This window comes from Cataglyphis hispanica, chromosome 2 (assembly GCF_021464435.1).
Source record: "Cataglyphis hispanica isolate Lineage 1 chromosome 2, ULB_Chis1_1.0, whole genome shotgun sequence".
NCBI lineage: Eukaryota > Metazoa > Arthropoda > Insecta > Hymenoptera > Formicidae > Cataglyphis > Cataglyphis hispanica.
The window spans coordinates 13,119,624-13,140,129 of NC_065955.1; the positions used below are offsets into that span (position 1 = coordinate 13,119,624).

At 35.7% G+C, this 20,506-nt stretch overlaps 1 protein-coding gene across 2 annotated transcripts in view; it reads left to right on the top strand.

The window, feature by feature from the left end:
* Positions 1-20,506, top strand: part of LOC126858910 (CUGBP Elav-like family member 2) — a 507,709-nt gene that overhangs the window by 67,772 nt on the left and 419,431 nt on the right. For both annotated transcript variants that reach the window (XM_050609620.1, XM_050609624.1), the window contains exon 2: positions 7,464-7,693. The gene's annotated coding sequence lies outside the window, so the exon portion shown is untranslated. The remainder of the gene's footprint in view (positions 1-7,463; positions 7,694-20,506) is intronic.

Sequence of the window (20,506 nt, forward strand, 5' to 3'; positions counted from 1 at the left end):
GTTAATGCTTCATATGTGTTTCGATTATTTTGGTTATGACGATCGGTATTTGCTCCGAGTTGAAACGTTGGCAGCTCAATAATCCTAGCATTCGTGTTATTTCTCTCGACTAATTAGCGGATCGTTTAAGTCGAGCTTTGCGGCTGCAGTCAACAACGCGTCGTGCTTCTTAAGCTTTTAACGCTTTGGCGCGCGGTTACAATTTGGCGGCGGATTCGCCATTCTCGTTTTGAATGACGTGCCTCGATGAATTTCGTGGCAATCAAGCTAATTCCTCTTTTGTGAATGAAATATTCTAGCATGAAACGCTAATGAGAATTTTGCAATTTCCAGTTATTTCAGACATATTAAAATGTATCGGAAACATACTTTATTTTATAAAATTTGAGTATTTGCCTAACAAGTTTTCGACATATTAACATTTATTGTTTGTCTATTGCAATTCTTTACAATTGTATGTTCATTATTAATATTGATGTTTTTTTATGATAAATATGTTTCAATTAAACATTATTTTTTTATATATTAATTATTCACATATTTTTTTCAGTTAAAATTTAAATAACATTCACACGAGAATGCTATTATATACTTTCTCATAAGTCAATATAAATGTTAATATTCCTAAATATTAATATTATAATATTAATATTCGAACAATAAAAATTACATTTTGAATCAGAATGTAAATAAGGAATTAAAGAAAAATAAGTCTAAGTTCTAAAGAAAAAAATTTTAAAATTTAAACAAATAAAAAAAAATTGGCAGATTCTACAATTCTTATAATAATTATGTTATATTAAATATATTAAATAAAAGGTTCTAGTATATAAAGAAATTAAAATATTTCTTTCTTGAAGAAAATGAATATATATAAAAAGAAAAAGCTGTAATATACAATATCTTTTTTTATCTACAGAAATAAAAATATCCAACATACTGCTCGTAAAATGTAATTCGTGAAGAATGGCATTTTAATGAAACAACTGCGAGCTTTAATGTTTCAAACGTTAGATAATAGAAAAATATGATAATAAGGAGAATACTGTTCAGCGCGGAATAGTCGAAATACTTCAAATTAGTTCCAGACTAATTGCATTCGAAATCCGCTTAATTTCGTTCTCCTATCTCGAGAGCTTCTCAAGCCAATTGATTTTTATTTTCATCAATCAACCTTGTACTTTCGTTCATCCGTTCTGGTTCACCGCAAAAGTCGAGTTAGTTTAATTAGTCTAGGAGCCTTGCACAACAGACACTCCAAGAGGTGGGTGGCCATCTGACTTCTAATAGCAAATGAAAGTAATTGCAGTTAAGTGTTCTCCGCACTGTCTTCACTCTCGCGTGTTTCCTATTTTTATCGCGTGCTTTTCGCAGATCATTTTCAGTTTTTTAATGTCTTCTATAATTATTAAGGATTACTTTCGCGATTGAATTAATTATTCTTAGTTACAAAAGGAGTCGATAAAGCGAGCGTGGTTAGCCATCAATTGCGATACAAAATTCAATCGCTATAACGATTAATGATTCGTCGGCGTCATTCATGTTACGCTTGATCGACGCGAATTAGCTTCTTCCTAGCGAGTTTGCCATTAAATATTTGCACCATTGGCAAACAATGTTGCGTTAGAGAGACGAGCTAATACAAAATCGCCAATTCTCAAGAGACCACGAGCCAGTCGGTTTACTAGTTTGGTATCGCGATATTAGTAGGACCTCTGAATAATTCATTTGGCGTTACTGTGCCATTAGTATCGTGCTACAGAATTTGACGTAGACAGTTAATTTGGCACATAACGATTGAGATATTTAGTAGTTTCGGGTATGTTATCATTTTCGTTTTCTACTCGTTTTTGCCTTGTCAATGTCAATTACGTGAGCGTAAATAAATATGCAAAATGCATGATAAATGCTGGCAAAATTTTAGGTAATGCGGAGAACAATTAACGGCAAAATTTCAATATATAATAGTAACGTTATCAACGGCCATTTCTCGAAAAACCTATCATTGAACAAGGCAATATTAATGCAAAACCGTTTCATGCTTAAATTAAAATTAATTTTAGAAGAATGTGATAATACGTGTTTGAATCGTGCTGATCAAACTGTTATAATCGATTAAAATAAAAAATAAAATACAAATAAAATTGAGTATAAATAAAAATGAAATAAATAAAAAAATCACCAACAAGCAATTAATTTCACAAGAATAACAAATAATTAATTAAATAAATTAGAAATTGCTCACCGCATATGATTGCTCTCTCTTTCTCTCTCTCTCCGGAAATCTCCTCCTCTTCCATTATTCGTCCTATGTTGCTCCTTTATAGCACTTACATAACACTCTCGCGAAAATATGATTGCGAACGTTTTAATCAGCAGAATTGACCGCACTAACATCGCATTGATACCGCACTAACAAGACTTTGATACTGCATTGACACCGTGCTGACACTAATACATATATTGCATTAAACATATTTATATAAAGAACAGAATGAAAACAATAATTATTTTGAGCACGTTTAGTTTCAGAATACATAAAATATATGAATTTCAAAAAAGATCAGTAAGATCGTTCTTATATTAAATACTTTTTTTTTCGCTAATTATAGCACATCATTATATTTGTCATCTTTCGGTACTTTTCGTGATCATACTTCGCAAGAGAATGTGATGATACATTGAGTGTCTCATACCACTATCCCCTCTGCCCGAGGCTCGGCGCACGAATCAAAGTCACGGCATGTATGTAAACTGTAAAGTAAACAATAATGCGCTATAAAAACCAAACACCATAAGAAACAAACATCAAATATCGTATGAAAATTAACTCATATATATGCGCTTATCGTCATAAAATATTATTTAATATTACAAAATAAAATCACTAGTAAAAATATTCTTTTAGCTGAATTTCAAATAAATTATGAATAAGGGAGAGATGAATGTATAATATATCGCGGCTTTTTATTATACTTTAATTATTCGAGTGTGCAATTTGTATATAAAGATATGTTCTTAAATTGAAAATATAATATATGGATAAATTATATCTAAATCTATAAAAATTGTAAAGCATGTTGTTTAAATATTCTTAAATATATATTTAAACAATAAAATAATAATTGTTTGCAAATATATATAACGCAATAAAACGATAACTTATGATTTTTATTCCCTGCCATTGATTCTTATTTCAAATGTATATCGCGAGAATTATGTTAAATAACCGTCATTTTGTTATCACAGACACCATTCTTGCAATCGCAGAAATATTTTTTAATTAAATCTATTATTCCTTTGTCCGTTACAATCTCTTATAATATAATTTATTAATTGTGTTTTATTAACATATTTGTTGACCGTGAAAGAAATTATTTTGATAGTGTTTTCGATATATTTGAATAAAGTTAACTTAACTTTTTTTTTAAAAAAATAAAAGAGACTAAAGTATCAAACAAAAATTTTTAATAATTTTTTAAATATTATTTTAAATCACGTTATTTAAAACTCTTATTATTATTGGCCAAGATCTTTTAGTGACATTATTGAGAGAAATAAATAATTAATATAAATATATTGTTATGAAAGTTGAGATATTTCCAATATATAACAAATATTTTTCAATTTTTTTATTCAATATACAGTAATTTACAACGCGGTAAAAAATTGCTATAAATTTCACATAGCGCAATAAATTACTTTTATATAATAGATGGATAAATTTTAAATTTTTTAAAGAATTTTTTGTTTTCTAATAAGATAATATTTTCAAATTTTGTTTAATCCATAAGTATCGTATAATGCAAAATTATATAATTATGTAAAGAATTTTTACCCTTGAATTACACGGGAATTTTCTATATTTTTGTAATTCTTTATTTTATAATATAACATATCTATTATAATATCTTTTTTAAAAACCAATTGTATACCCATAATGATATACCCCGTGTATCATTTTTTTGCCATTATTTTACTTTTTTAGTTATGTATTTATTTTTAGTTAAGTATTTATCACAAGCGATTTAGAAGTAAATAGAATTCGAGATAATTAAAATGCACATCATGTAAATGTTATCAAAAAGACATTTAAAATCCGATCATGCCGAGATGATGCGATTTTGCAGATGGTACTGTTCATGATTCAATACGCGATAATGTCACTCTCTCGCGCAACCCTTCGATAGCAATTGCCATCGTCGCCGTTACACGCTTACATTTGTAATCTGATAAAAATAATTTCCGAAAAAGACAGTCGGGGAGGAGAAGACGGAGTCGATGTTTTCGCGATGTTCTCCGACACATTCCCCTTGCATTCGCTATCAGACACGGCCGATCGATCTGATTGAATCGCGATTCGGACGTGTCCTTGGTGCGTTTGCGGGAACACGCACAGCGGAGGCAAATGAAATTCCCAGCCTGTCGAAAACAAGTTTTATTTCGTGGCACTTCGGTCCGATTGAGGACGCAGAGGGGCGTTGCGGATTGTTGCGCTAGACGAGGGATTGTGACCGAGAGATGCGAAGGGATGAAGTCGAGAGAAGAAGAGAGTTGGTAGTCCCCGCTCAACGATGAGCGACGAGAGTTTCCATTCTTCGGTGAAACTTCTTGGCAACTCGTTTGAACGCCAAGACCAGCCTCTCCACTTTCTTCCGGATCTTATTTTGCTCGCCGACGCCGCCACCGCTCGCGAAACTTTTCCCGATTCCTCGGAGGTGTAACATAATATTTTCGCGGCTCGGCACTGCGGGGACCGCAAGAACCGCGCGTTGGAATAACGCGGTTATCGAGTTCCGGGATTTTAACGTTATCAAATTCGTTATCGTACTCCCAGGCGTTTACGAGATTAGCATCGTGACGCTTCGCTTCGTACACTTTCCCGAGAAATCGATTAATGCATTGGCTACTATGTTGGATAATTATGTGTGCTTATTACTTCTCTAAAACATTTTTATTTTTTACACGAGTGGAAAAATTTACAGAGTCATACCACTTTAAAGAAATAAAAAAGACTCATTATAAGATACTGTCATAGTTAAAACAGTATCTGTATATTGCTGTCATAGAATATTCTGAATAAAAAATATATTATTTTAGATCAAGAGAGGGTGGGAAAACTCCTTGCTAAAAAAGCAACATTATTAATCAGTTATTTTCGGTACAAGTACATTCAAACAAATAAAGATGTTGTTCGTCGAGCAAATTTATTAGCATTTAACGAAATCGCGCGATCGTTCACTTGGAGGATGAGGCTCGCCCCAAGTGAATGACGGAAGTGTGAAAACACGTTGTCGGCGGACTAATTAAATTTCTGCATTATTACGAGGACGGCAGTTTCTGCCACTCGGTGAGTTTTAATCTAGCGGAGTAATATCTTAGGCTACATTAGATCTTACCCTCCGCGCCGACTGGCAGGGTGGCAGTCGGTTCAACAGGAAGATAGAGACAGAGTTAGCAGGGGCGGAGGTGTGGCAGAGGCCCAGCATAAGCCGTCTGCCTGCCGGCTAATCAATGATTCAACCTCGCCAATTACGGAGGCGCCTCGAAAAATATCCTCTTCACCCGTTCCCCTGCGCCTCCCTAGCACGCCTGAAATATTCACCGACCATATCTCTCTTCAATTCTATCCTTTTGGCTTCGCCGTTTTACTCGTTCTTCGCGGCCCGTCGTCTTAACCCTCCCTTAAACACCGACTTGATACTGATATGTTTCCGTGCCCGCATTATTAACGATATTAATGTTAATTAATCGAAGTCCGATGCACTGGACGGATGAAAAATATTTTAATTAATTAGAGCGAATAGTAATTAATTTATCGAGTTTGATTTTATTATGCACAAATTATCGTAGCAAGCTTCACATTTGCATTTCTGTGGCAAATAACACATATTTATTAGATATTCTCGCTAGTAAAAATATATATTAAAATATATAATTGTATATTGAATCTTAAAATTAATTTGATATATTGGAATTCCGTTACATCGAATTATCAATGCAACAACATTTATCAAGAACGGAATAACATTTCTTTCTTATCGCCGCTTCGTGAAAAATATATTCTCTTATTATTGCGTATTTGTTATCACGAAATTTCATTACGCTTAGGAATGTTAAACTGTTTCGATTACGAGAGTTTATCCGGCACGAAGCGAAGCGGAAAAGCTCGTTTAGAAAAGTTCCGTCGATCTGCGAACGACCGCGTGCCGTCTGCGTCGCTCGCTCTGAAGACTATTCACTGCCATTCCTCCTCGAATTATTCTTTCGCAATTTAATCAACCGGTTATAAAAGAACTTGGCTTGACCTTACAACTTTATTTTTGCATTTCCACGGTCCGCGCCACGGTTCATCTCCGTTTTTCCTCTCCTCGGGCACTCTAAATTAAATTTCCTTTGCCTCTCCGATGCCCAAGTTTTGCGGGCGAGAGAGGAAGACGACGGAGGACAACCAAGATCGTAGTTAGGAGGAAAAGATCCTGGAAGGAGCGAGCGCGGAGAGAAAGGCGGAAGTAAGAGGGAACGGAGAGCGGAAGGTGGTAGAAGGGTAGAATGATGTAGAACTAAGGTGGGAAGGGGTGGGAAGGGGAAAGTAAAAATAGAATGTATATAAAAAATACAGGACTGTGCGAGCGGGGTAGCTGCTCTCTCGCTTCTCTCGGCCTCTGCTCTCGCCGGCATGAAAAATTCACTAGTTGCCCCGGCTCTTATTGCAATCTTCGTTCGTGGGTCTCGCGAAATTTAGCCACCTACAACAGGACAGAGGGCGGACGACCCTCTTCGATGTATACAAGCCCTTTCTTTCTTCCGCTGTGTTTCATCTTGAAAAGACGTTTCTCTCTCCGAGCGCTGCGAGCAGCATCGGAGACACAGAGGCTGGTATGGACTTTTCTCCTCCTTCCCTTGCTTGGAATGATTTTATTAAATTTGCTCTTATCATTCTGCTAGTATCCTATTGGCCGAGACGACGGCGCTGTTGCTTGGGAACGGAGCGAGATACGCGGCGTTGTTCCTTTTATCGCGAGGAGATCTACGGCAATGATATCGAGCTGAACACTATCTCTTACCAAGCGAATCGAACTATGCTATGTTATGTATACGTTTTATATAAAAGGACAACTTATTCGAATTAATAATCTACACAAATCTATATATGTACAAAGCATTAAAATAATTATTTATGACAGAAACTAAATCTGATATATAATTTTGATTATAATTGATTTATCTTTAATGCTACAGCAAAAAAAAAAATGTTTATCAATCGAGCTAAATAAATCAGAGTTGATTTAAAAAGAGACGCAAGTAAATTATATAGACCATTCTTGAGTCTTTAGAATTAACGGATACGATAAAAATAATTTATCTCTATTATTAAAGAAAATATATCTTGTAACTTTCATTCCCGTTAAAGATTTTTTATTTAATTTACAAGCTCTTTTCTTCTTCTCTTTCTGTTACAGTGATCAACACCGTTACCGTTCGTTCAACCGTTTGTGGTGTCATCGATAAAGTAAATAAGGTGATCGCTCGCGTATCGGACATGTGATCTTTTTTCGTCGCCGATTTCTATCGTTCGCGTTCGGGTTCGCGCGTTTGATACATCGCGGCTGATCAGTGAGGCACGTAACTACTGGATTATTCGGGACCGAGGCTTCTTCGCGCTCCCTCCGCAGCGCCCTGCAACGCCAAGGTAAGCATCACGGAAATGAGCCCGGGAGAGCGTAGAGTATATTTCGCGCGAGCAATGCGCGTGAAACGACTCGCGGCGTTTCGCGGAGAGAAGGAATGGGAGAGGAAGAAGGGCGGCGCGGGCGACGCCGCGACGCGACGACGGATAGTTTGCAAAAACTTGCTTAAGTCGCTTACAAAGAGGCAAAGTGACTGAGTTGGAGTAAAGCGAAACGCCGGAGCGCTAACTTCGGGACACTTCGTTATAAAGTTGGGGGAGTTGAATAATGTATTTTTATTATTTACCCGAAGCATGCGCCGCGGTGCCCGGCCGACGGTGATATATCGGATAAAGTCGCTTGTAATTTCCGGTGAACGTTAACTTGCCGCCGAAAGAAATCACACCGGATCACGCCACAACTTTCTTCAACGCGGGAATATTTATACGTCCCGCGGCGTTTAACGCGGTTCGTGCCGCATGTGGGATGTGTTTATTTGCCAAGTTTCATCCTGTTGTTTATTAAGGATCATTAACCATTCGTTCATGAATTCAGAATTAAGATACATCCACACGTTATGAAGAAGCAAAAATTAAAATTATCGTAAAAGAAATAAAAATTTCGATGTTTCTGACATTTTTGAATAGTCGAGCCTTTACATCTCTCAACATTTTTCAAATCTGTTAAAATTTTATAGATTTATATTAATATGATGACTAACGAATAAACAAATAGGTAAATATTAAGAAACTTAATCTCTTGTTTGTTACTTATTTAAAAATTTTTTAAAACATGAGCAACAAACCGTGAAAGAATGTTTAACAGATTAATTGTTGCTGTTTACTCTGCGAAGGAAAGTATTATTGAGCGTAGAATAAAAGAGGCTTTTAAAGTCGCTCGGATATTGTATAAAAGTGGTGAAGTTTTTTTTAAGATTTTTTTTCATATTACGTAAGCTTTCAGCTGAAGTCATATGGTAATCAATATCGATTAGCAATAATTGTGATAGACGCGGTCAGTGTTGTGTTAATTGCAGAAAATTGTTTGCACAGTGAAATATCTTTTTTGTTATAAATTTGCAAATCAAAACAAATTTGTAACTGTAATAAAATGTTTTTAATTTAATTATAATTTTATAATTTAAATTTCAATAATATGTTGCTACATGTTTGATGAAATTGGATGAAAAAAGAGATCTTTTAATTTTTTATAAACTAGTTTATAATAAAAAAAAAAATTAATTTTAAGAATAATAAATAAAATATTAATTCTACAATTAAGTAACATAAATCCATATTTTTTATTTTTCTGTCATATTTGCAAATTTTAGAAAAAAAAATGATATAATAACATTTATAAATTATATTCTATTTTATGGATATAGTATCTTTCTACTTTTATTATAAGCAGTTCTATTAATTTTAACAATTTAAATTTTCATATTTTAGAAATGCATCATATAAATATTGTATATAAGAATAAATATTTTCATATTAAGATTTTATTTTAATATAAACTAAAATAAAATTGATATGTAAGTTGTTTCACATTCTCTATTACTTGTATATTTTCACGGAAACAATTCACAGTGTCAAATCTCTAAGCGATTTCGAAAGCTTCCTTTTGCAAGTGTAGAAAACGATAATTAATTTACGTATCTTGACGCGGAGATACGTTTCTCACCACGCTTGTGCAAAACGCGCATGAAAGATCGAGCACAGACGGTGTTCCAGCGTCTTAAGTAGTCGAAGCGGAGAAAGCGCCGCCTGCTCGATAATGCATCATCGTGTTGCACTATTTCACGAGAAAATGCGCCGGCACGTTTGTACGACTGTAAGAGAGTGAGAGAGAAAGTATGCGATTATGAATGCGTTGGCTCCCTCGCTCGCTCGCGTGACGTACACGCGAGGCGTAAATCTTGAAGCGCGACTGTGCGGGATTTAAGAGGCACGCTTAACCGAGTGCGTTGCAGACCGACGAGGAGGGACGAGACACCAAGTTATGGTCTCTAATTTATGGCACGGCCGAGCGAGCCATGGAAGTTTCTCTCGCTGGCGAAGGCATTCGGGATTTAAGCCCGATTGCAATTGACGCCCCGGGTTCGGCCCCCGCACTTTTGTCCTTCGTTCTTGTAACGACTTTAGTTAGTCATTCTCGCCAAGGCTCGGGGTAGTCAACGCGCTCGCCAAGTTAGTTTATTTTGCTTCGTTGCGCAGTTGGCAGTTAACGAGCCACGTGTGTTGGGAGAGGCGAGAAGACGCTTCGTGTAAACGATCGATGCAACTTTCGCAAGCATTGTTAGGATATTGTTTTTTGAGTTATCGAGAAGAAGGCTAAAGCATCATATTATGAATGCTTATATAAAATAATTAGTAATTAAAAAAATTAAAGGAGCAGCGTTTAAGACTATTGACTTCAAATATCATTATTGTGTCATGAAAAAGAGACATCAGTTGTCATTTAGTTGTATAGGATTCAATTGTTACACTAGTCGCGCCTCAACATATTCGTTATTAATTCGTGACGGAAACTCGATAGATAGAGCGCAGCGCCGGGTAATAATAATGCATGCGCAATTTGGAGATGCAAGTCATTCCGAAAATATTCGGCCTTTGAGGGACACGCTGAGTTTTTCCTCGAGTCGTTTCGCGCTTCCGCATGGCGCGTTCACGCACGCGTATCTATGGCAAACGAAATGGAATTTTAAAAATTGAATCGCCGAGACTCGCGTTTTATGCCCACGCGCTACCAGCGTATTACAAAAGCACGGGGGGCAATTTCATTCATATGTAATAAGACGGGCGCATCTGGTACCACGCACATAACGGATGCCTTGTCATCGCTTTTCGGAAAGGCCGAGCTGTTTTCGATATTAAGACACTTTGCGTTATCTATAAACCATCCCCGGCCCGTGTCTCCCACACGCTGTCTTTCTCTTTCTCTCTGTCTTTCTTTCTTTCTCTCGCATTCTCTTTTGGTATCCAGGTTGAGAACAAGAGCGCTAGATATTCCGTTATAAAGAGGCGGTGTAATACCGTACGGCCACCACGCCAGGCGCAAAATAGTGCGGGAGAGAAAGAAGGGAGGGGTGAGCGAAAAGGATGAGAGAGAAACGACGGGGGATTGTTGTGAGGTCTGCAACGAAAATTAGCATTTTTTCCATGCGACCGACCTGCGTAGCTAATATCGCGGATATAAAGAGGCAAGCGCGAGTGGTGGCTGGAGGGGATTTGCAGCGAAAGGGGGTGGCTTGGAAAAAAAAGAGAGGAGGCAGGCGTATTTGCTGCGGAAAGATTAACGTGTAACGAGCTACCGTGAACAAGCTGACGTTAAAGCTTTTTACATAAACGCACGCTCGGTTTTTGATCGCGCTCACGCTTCGCCGGTGTCCATAGACGCGGCTCTCTGTGATCGCTTCATTGTACCTTCTATGATAGTGCGCGATCGTAGAAAGAGAGTAGGGGTTATATCGATTTTCGCCGGAAACCACGTCGTCCGCAATGACCGGCCGAACACACGCGTGTATTTACATCGTGCAATTTCAAAATTGCAAACACGTCTCTCTATGTGGAAACAGGAAAATATGTAATCAGTTCGCACATTATTTAGAACCAAAGAAAGCGTATTCAAAAGATTTGTCGTTTCTAGGAACAATAGAAATCCGAATAAACGCGATCAGAGATTTCTGTCAATTTTTGTCAGATTTTTATACTCAAATAATTATAATATATAATAATTAATTAGAAGAAGAAGAAAAAGAATATAAATTCTATTTTTTTTATATTTAATGCACATATTTTACGTTTTACATTTTTATACAATATTTTATCTCAGCTGTGTTACCAGCAGCTTTGAATTCTAATGTATTATTTGTATAGTCATCGACAAACTTTTCGTATATTTTTCAATTTCCACACTTTAAGATAGCTCATCTCTTTGGAGATAGCGTATAGAAATCTCTATGTAGGTTACACCTGTTTTCTTTTATCCCTGAAATCTCCGAGCTTTCCAGAGATCTCAATGCATCGCGTTATATATGAAACCATCTCTCAAGTATAATGCGCGAAACGTGCATAACCTGCGCGTGTATGTAATTTTCATGCAGATACGTATATCAATCGCTGGAATTTACGGATATTGAGTCCAAAATTCTAATCACATTAATTTTTAGATTTTTATTAATTATTTGACGTTAAAAACAATTTTTCTTTCTTTGAGCATACATATTGGCTTTTTCGAGTAGCATTTTCAAAACAGAATAATTATGGAATTTAAAAATCTTTATTATATAATCTTTAATGTAAAACCTATAATGTCGATTCGTAATATAATTTTTACTTGTATTTCACATTTTCCGTATGAAATTAATAATCAAATTATGACAATCGCTTATTAATGTATTATGTGGCATTAATTCTCTACCAATCATCGCTCAACAAAATGGACGTGTATTCCTTAAGCGGCAAATAACTGGCTTATTGTTAGCGGGATCGCGGAAGTAGTTGGACACATGCTCAAAATCATGTCAGCGGGCTATTTGTCAGATTAACGTAATTCGCTCTTTAACGCTCGAAACTCGACGGGGGGGTTTCGCCTCGCGATATCTCGCGATGGACGGTGAAATATTGACGTAGCCGCGGGGCAATGTATCATGCTCATTTCGCGAAAACCATCTCGTGCGCCGAAATGGCACATGCCAAGTGACGAATTGCAAAACTAGATAAACGCTTCGCGCGACATCGGACGCGCTCCCCCGTGAATACGCGGCCGCAACATTTACTATCGGCCGACGTTTAATAATTGATTAATCGGATGATTACAGGACGGATCGAATGATAATGCTGCATTATTTAGGGTAATCAAGCTACATTATTGAGTGTCTGGCGAAATGCGGTTAACGCCATGCATGTTTCAAAGGTGCGACGTAAATCCACGGTTGGCGCAAAATATGGCCGTACCTCTCTCTCCCCTGTATGTTAACAGTGTGCTGATTAAGATTTGCATTTACACCTGTTAATGCGTTGTAATGTTAATCTTTAAAATGCCACTCTAATTCTTTACCATCGTTTACGATTGTAAAATTGTATATTAGTAGTAGAATAATTTGAGCGTATAACAAAATAATTTTCTATGCAACTAGCAATATAAACTTACATTTATTTATAATTCTGTCGTATTTGAGTCCGCAGTATATGGCAGGACGTTTGCGAGACAAATAATGATTATTAAGCAATTTCATAAAGTTGTTATCCTCCGTTGTACTGCGGAGGTATAACAAAGATATAATAAAAGTAATATCCGCCGCGATATCTCATGCATTCTTCCGCGAACTCTAATATTTTTTATAGGCAGTTTGCACACTTTAGAATTTTTATTTTTTTAGAATTTTTACACCTCCGCGTGTTAAAATTATCACCTGCTCGCTCGTCGGCTCCGCGCGATTGTCGCTTTTACTAAAAAATTCCATTTTTGACCGTCGTGCAAACTCGTCTGGATTTAACGCGAAAATTTCTCCGTCGACGCGGGATAAAGTTCGCGACACCTCTTAGTCTCGGCGACCCCCTCTCTGAGTATGCCGGCTGCCGTGGTAAGCCTGTTATTCGGCTACGTGCGGTTTAAAAGCGACCGCTGAACCGGATCGCCGTTCGTGGATGCATTGTGCGGGGAATAGGTATACGTATGGCGTGGGCGTACGTGGATCATACGGTTCCTATTGTCCCGGTCCCTTGTCACTCCGCGGTATATCCCTTGATACCTGTGGGAAGGCACAAATGCTTTCGAAGAACACCTCGATCTATGTAGCCGTTCGCGCGACGCTATATACGTGTTCGCGTAGAAGGCGTCCATCAAGCACCCTCCTTCTCGGCAACCTACTTCTGCCACCGGATTCTCCTTTTCATCGAGCTGCCGCGAAGGTTATCGAGAGTATTTACCGGTTGTTCCTACGATCGCTTTTACCAAGATTTCTCAATGCTCGCGTTACGCTGCCATTTCTGAGAAGAATTTCATATGAAATAAGTCTTAAAACTCATTAGAGGCTATACAAATTGTTACTTCGAGCTGTAGAGAGAAAATGTGCAAAACATTATTTAAATGTAGAATAAATTTTTTTAGTTAGAATGCATCAGTCTGGTTAAGCTTGCACGACAGTGAAATATAATTGTAATATATAAATTGATGCACAAAGCAAATAATCCGCTACATTCAATTCAAGAGATTACATAATTTTTTTTTGGATCCATCATCTCTCTTCATGGTGATATTATTTCTGTTGATGAAAAATTTTATTCTATTTTGTCATATTTTTATCAAATTTCATCAAATGGTGGATTGAGTTATTAGGATTTTTATAAAATTACATGGATTTTTTAGAGGACATATTACTTTAAAAAAATTTTTATTGTACATATAATTAGCATTACAGAAATTGATTAGTTTAGTTTAATTTATAAATTTTAATTTCGCTTTTGTATATCATTTAAAAATAATTTTGATTCTATTTTGTAAAACTCATTGTTTAAGCTTTATAACATTTGGCTAACAGCTAGCGCGTTTTTAAAATCGATGTTATCGGTTCTTTCGAACCGATCGTTTGTTCGAAACTTGCCGCTTCGCTCGGCCGCCCTTGGGTGTTGCAACCATTTTACGGCAAATCGCGACGATCTTTCACCCTGCCGCTTGTAAAAAATGGCTGATATAACCTGAACGATATATTATCGGTCGGGTCACACAATTTTAGATTTTCCATTTGAGTGGTAACTCAATTCGATTGGAGCATGAGCACTTTATTATTATTATATAAGAAAAGAATGTTAACACGAGAATTTCTCTTATAAGGTAAAAGGTGATTATTTTACATTTTAAAATTATTAATTATTTTTAAAGTAATTTTTATAATATATATTCAGCGCATTTTTTTCTTTTTAATTCATCTTCAAGATTGTATTGTTACAATTAAAATACTATAAATCGGATAGAATAGATAATATTTATTATAAATATTATCTACGATACATATAATAATTTTTTATATTTAATTAGCATATATAATATTAAGTTTAAATTCTTTGAATTTTAAATTAAAAAAAAAGAAAATTATTAACTTATTTTTCGATTTATCTATCTAAACATTTAATTATATTTAGTAATTGTATTTCTAGTATATCGTAGATGAACGAAAATGACTTAATAAAGTTCTCTTTATTGGACAAGTGCTGCGAAGAATAAAAGCAACAAGAGCTGAAATGAGGTCACGAATACCGAATCACCCTACATTTCAACTCGTCAGAAATTTGAAATATGACCATAATTCTGTTTCGGCTCTCAATTTCGCAGTCTGGCAGTTTTCAACCTTTATGCCAAATTAATTAGCAAAGTTATCTCGATTCGTTTATCAAATTAACTCTTCTCCGAGCAGTGTCTGCGATCAGACTCCTTCTTCGAATATATACGTGCGCTATTGTTTCGCGGCTCGACGATGTATCGATTGGTACATAGCGGCCGATGACGGTCGCGATTCGTATCGGAAAGTGTGATAAAGTCAGCACGCGTGCACAGACTTTGTTGTGTGCGAGCGTGATAAATTAGTCGAGCCTTCATAAACATTTCACAGCTGCTGCCGACATCCAGAGGTCCACAGCCCCTCACCCGCTCACCCCCTCGGTTCCATGTTGCAGCCGCCGAGCCCTTTCCTCGCCCATCGCGTACCTCGCGCGCATTGTCCTGCATCCTCGTCCATCGGACAGAGAGGAGGAGGATGACACCACTCGATACTTTATAGACGCGGTTTGACTGTTTTGAATTTTTCCGGTTGATCCGCGCGATCGGGTACGAGTGGAAACTTTACGGAATGATCAACGGACATGTAATTTATCGACTGGAAGATTGGAAGCTCGCAGTAGCAATCGACTATTCCGCTAGAGAAACGCATCGTATTTAATGGCTTCGTTTCATAAGGCTTCTTCAAAGAACTTCGTTTTCTTTGCTACAAAGACGAGCTTGGGGGTTTTCAGATTATGAAATGACTGTGAATGTCAGCCGTTTCGTGGATTGTAATAGTGGACTGTAATAGTTCATTAAAGCGTGATTGAGTGCTCCTAGGTCCGATTGTATTATGAAGTGAAGATTGGAGAGTGAATCGCAACAATCGGCTTAGTTAATTAATTCTGGATTAGGAATCCACAATAACTTCAATTATAAATGAAAGGAAAGAGAAAATTTAATTTAGACTGAAATCAGATTTAACTGATAATAATATAATTCTTAATTAAGTAATTCCGATTATCGATTTTATTTTTGAATTATATGTTCGTAGTTGTAACGTAGATAAAGAATTAAATTTTACTTGCGGTTATACATATATAAGCGCTAATTGAGTTTAGTGTAACTAGATATTACGATCTTAATTTTCCATTTTTTGCGATAAAGTAAATTTTACAGTGCCGCGCGAAATAGATCCTCTGAAGCAGGAAATATTGACACGTGGCATAAAATATGACATGTAAAATTAGATACAGCATTGCAAGAGTAAGTTCAACGCCAATTAACGGCATGTCGGTGGAAGGAAATTGCTATGGGAATTGCTATGGGAATTAGTTAATCGCGGATGGAGCGTTTTAAAAACATTTTGATCCCCGGGGTTCTGGAACAGACGACATCGAGGTACGCTACTGGCCAGCTAGCTGGGATTAAGTCCGTTTTCCTCGACTGTTAATGGTGGGAAAAGGATGGAGTTGTGAAGGAAGGTGAGATACGTGAAGGGCTGGAAGGGGCGAAGGAGAAGCGAAACGACGAGTAGTTTGGAAAAGAGAAAGAGAAAGACAGATACTTTGTCGTTCGAATTGGAGGCGAAAGTTCTGTTAGAACCGGATCGTAATTCTCGCCAGGCGTCTGCAAAGGGACCAAAGAAAACGGCTCTCGCAAACGGAAAAGAACGAAAGGCGATGGGGTAACCCGACTCTCCAACACGTTTCACGTAACGAGCTGTAAATCGTGTTTATATGTTCTACAATTTACTTTCTGCGATAGTAATTATGCGGATATACAAAAACGTATGAACGTGAAGATAGAACTGATGGATATTTTGATCAGCGTTTATAATCGTTTCTTAAACTTTTATATTTTACAAAAAATGCGCCAATTATATGAGGACAATAAAGAGTTCTTATATCTTAAATTCAATATAAATATTTTTAATAAAAACTTTTTATATTTTAAATATTCTTATAATAATATTCAAGAGACTGTCTGTAAAAACATATATATAATATATAAAAAAGAAACTATTTTCTGACAAAATTTTAAAAAATGAAAAGTTATTTAAATAAACTCAAATATTTTGACATACACATTTTTCTCACTTTATAAATAAAAATTAAATTTAAAAAAAACATTTAGCTAATTAAGATGTATTAGATAAAAAAAAGGAAAGGGGTTCTGTGGAAATATCTGTTGCTTTATATAACATCGTTGCTTTATAATTAACACAAACTAGTACAAAAGTTGAATAAACTCACATTGTAACACCCATGCTTTTTGGCTGCCTTTATTTGAGAGAGAATAATTAGGAAAACGAAAATCGGCGCGATGGGGTATAACGAGGGTAGCCGAAACAATGTTCTTAAACCGCCCTTGTTCCGGACCGGAATTCTGGCCACATCCGCTGCCTGGGTCCGGCATAACGCAGACCTCCGCACACACGCACACACGCTCAACATGCATGCAATTCTCGTATCTATGAACCGCCGTCCACATACTAAAATATAATCCGCTAGATTGTAATAGGCACGATATTAAATTTAGTTCGCCCGGAAACTCGGCAGTAAGCACACGGTTTGGGCATTAACTTAAACGCCATTGTTAAGCCGCGTAATTAATTATCGTCGGTTTGCTTATACACATACTTCCGCGTCCAAGCGTCTACTTCACTAATTACGATACAATAATCAGGCGCCATAATCCGAAAAAAGGCATATTTTATTGATAATCTTTCTTATTTTTTTTTAAGTAATTTATATTTACAATTTTATGAATAAGACAAAATATATATAGCAGGGTGTTCCCGGGTTAAATAGCCAAACTTGAAATATGAATTTAGGATCTTAAAACAAGAAAAAATTTTCCTTTGAAAGTATACTCGCAAACGCTTCGTTCAAGAGATATTGACTTCTGAACTTTATTTAGAACTATAGGAACGAATAATTTCGAAATGTTTCTTTTTATTTTTGTTTTGAAGATCGAAGATCATTGACAGGCTTGTGTTTGCATTGTAAACAAAGCTCCGTCCATTTATACCAATAATTGTTAGTTTTAATATTTTTTCAATATTCATTTTCCTGGAAGATGGATTGGTCGATCTCGACCTGTGGCTTGGCCTCCGCGTTCCCCGGATTTAACACTATTAGATTTTTTTTATATAGGGTGCTCTCAAACAAAAAGTTTATGAAGTGCCTTATTAATGACCTTCAATCATTAAAACGGAGGATAGCGCAAGCGTGCGAAGAAATTACAAGATGTACAATGTTAATCAGCCACTCATTCTATCATCGATAAGTGCAATACTTGTCTCCGAGCTGGAGGCTATCATTTTGAACAAAACATTTAAGTATTAAATTTTGATTACTGTACAGCAATAAATAGAATAAACTTAGACTATTTCGAAATTATTTGTTGCTAACTTCAGAAGTTAATATCTCTTGAACAAAGCGTTTGCGAGCATAGCTTTCAGAGGAAAATTTTTTCTTGTTTTAAGTCCTAAATTTATATTTTAAGTTTGGTTATTTAACCCGGGAACACCCTGTATATGTAAGAAAATTAAATCATGTTACTAATCTAAAATATATTAAGACAAAACAATTCTTCAGTTTTTCATTCTTTTTCTTTTGTAAGAGGAAAATATGTTTTATTAATTAAAAAAAAAAATTATTTGATAAGAGCCAATTAAATTCATGTATATAAATCGAGCAACATATTTTTGTTCTAATAAGATTCACGCATTATATGAGTATTTGACAAAGTTTTTCACAGTTAAAGTACGAAAAAAAGGCGATTCCTGTTTTGAGACAGATGACGGAAAAGACGAGATAGGACGCGTTTCTGTTTCCGTAGACTATTTTATCAAATCATTCTGGTGACACACACCAACGTCGCTTACGTAGGTCGCTTTGGCAAGTAATTCAGGAATTCGTTCGTCCTCGTTTATTCGCTTCCTTTCGGCGGAGACGCTACTTCCGCTCTCGTCCATCTCGTCTCGTTTCTGTACGCATCCTGGTGCGAGTCTGAAGGTGTCAAAGTCGACAGAGAGCCTCGCAGCTGTTGCAGAAGTGAAAACGCTCCTTTCGTGATATTTCGATAAGTTTCTTAAGTACAAGCTTGGTAGGGTCGTTGATGCTTTTAGAAGATTAATTTGTACACTGCTGTTCCTCCTTAAAGCACCGATAAGAATAGACAATACCTAAAAGTTTTTCGAAAGCGCCGTTGAAGAAGTCAGCAAATTTTTATTTACTTTCATAAATCTTCAAGCATCTTTTATCTTTGAGAATTTTCTGTTCCTCTTTCTCGATTCCGATAAATTTCTTCCATTTTAATGCTTGATTAAAAACGGTTTACAAAATCATATGTATTGATGATCATCGAGATCTATAGATCCTTTACAGATACTCTACAGTTACTTTGCGATGTGTGCTTTGACAGGAAATATCCATTGCCAATCTATGGAAAACCATGAAGTGCAAAGTTTAGGTCGTTTTTCTTCGGAAAGAAGAAATTCTCAAGAAATTGCTTTCTGAACTTTTTTCAGCATTGCAATGCACGTTAAATCTTTATTCGAGTAGCAAACATATAAAATCTAACATGCATCCTTTATTTTATTTTCAAGAAAATGTTTAAACATATATATGTAAATTATATGATTTAATAAAAATTATATACTTTACATCTCTTATACATACATTATATTTTCATACCTCAAGTATAGTTGTATATATATATATATATATATATATATATATATATATATATATATAAAGAATAAATTTGTAAAATACTATAAATATAGTATTTTTTATCAGAAAATAAAGACATAATATAATAAGCAAGCAATTTATTAAGAAACATTTTTCAAGAAATATGTTTCCCCAGCGTTGCGTCGTTACTTTTATATTTTCTATATTTACGGGAATATATGCTCGTGAGAGAATTACAATGGAGCGAGTTACAACGCTTTTACAACGTGTTACCATCCTCAAAATGACAGGGGACGTGTTTCTACTTCCATGGATTTTGGGTCGCTCTAAGATGTCTCGTAAATGATACCTCGGAGGCCAGTAGTACTAACCTGTTCTTGTCCGGCCTCTTTCCGAGTGCCCTAAAGAGACTTAACTTACGCTGATCCACTGAAAGCCGCGCTCCCGAAACTGAGTACTCTCTAACCATAGTTTTAACGACGATTACATGTTCTTTTGACAGGCTATATTTTCAGACATTGTAGACTCTTGTGTATCATGTTATATGGCACGTTATTTACGGCAGTAAAATATTTTGATTATTACATTAACAATAAATCTATTTATAAAAACTACTTTTTTCAAAAATAATTTTAATTTTTAAAGTTTTCTTTTCAAAAAAAAAAAATTTTATTTGCAATTAACACATACTATTGAATGTATATTTAAACATACGCGCCTGAGACGCATTATAATTAGTACATATAGAACCGTATAAAATTGAATTTTTATTGGTTTTACATAAGATTATTTTTGTTATTTACAAAAAAAAATTTTTAAGTTTTGAAACAGCAATTTCTTGAAAAAGATAATAATTTTGTAAAAATATAGTTT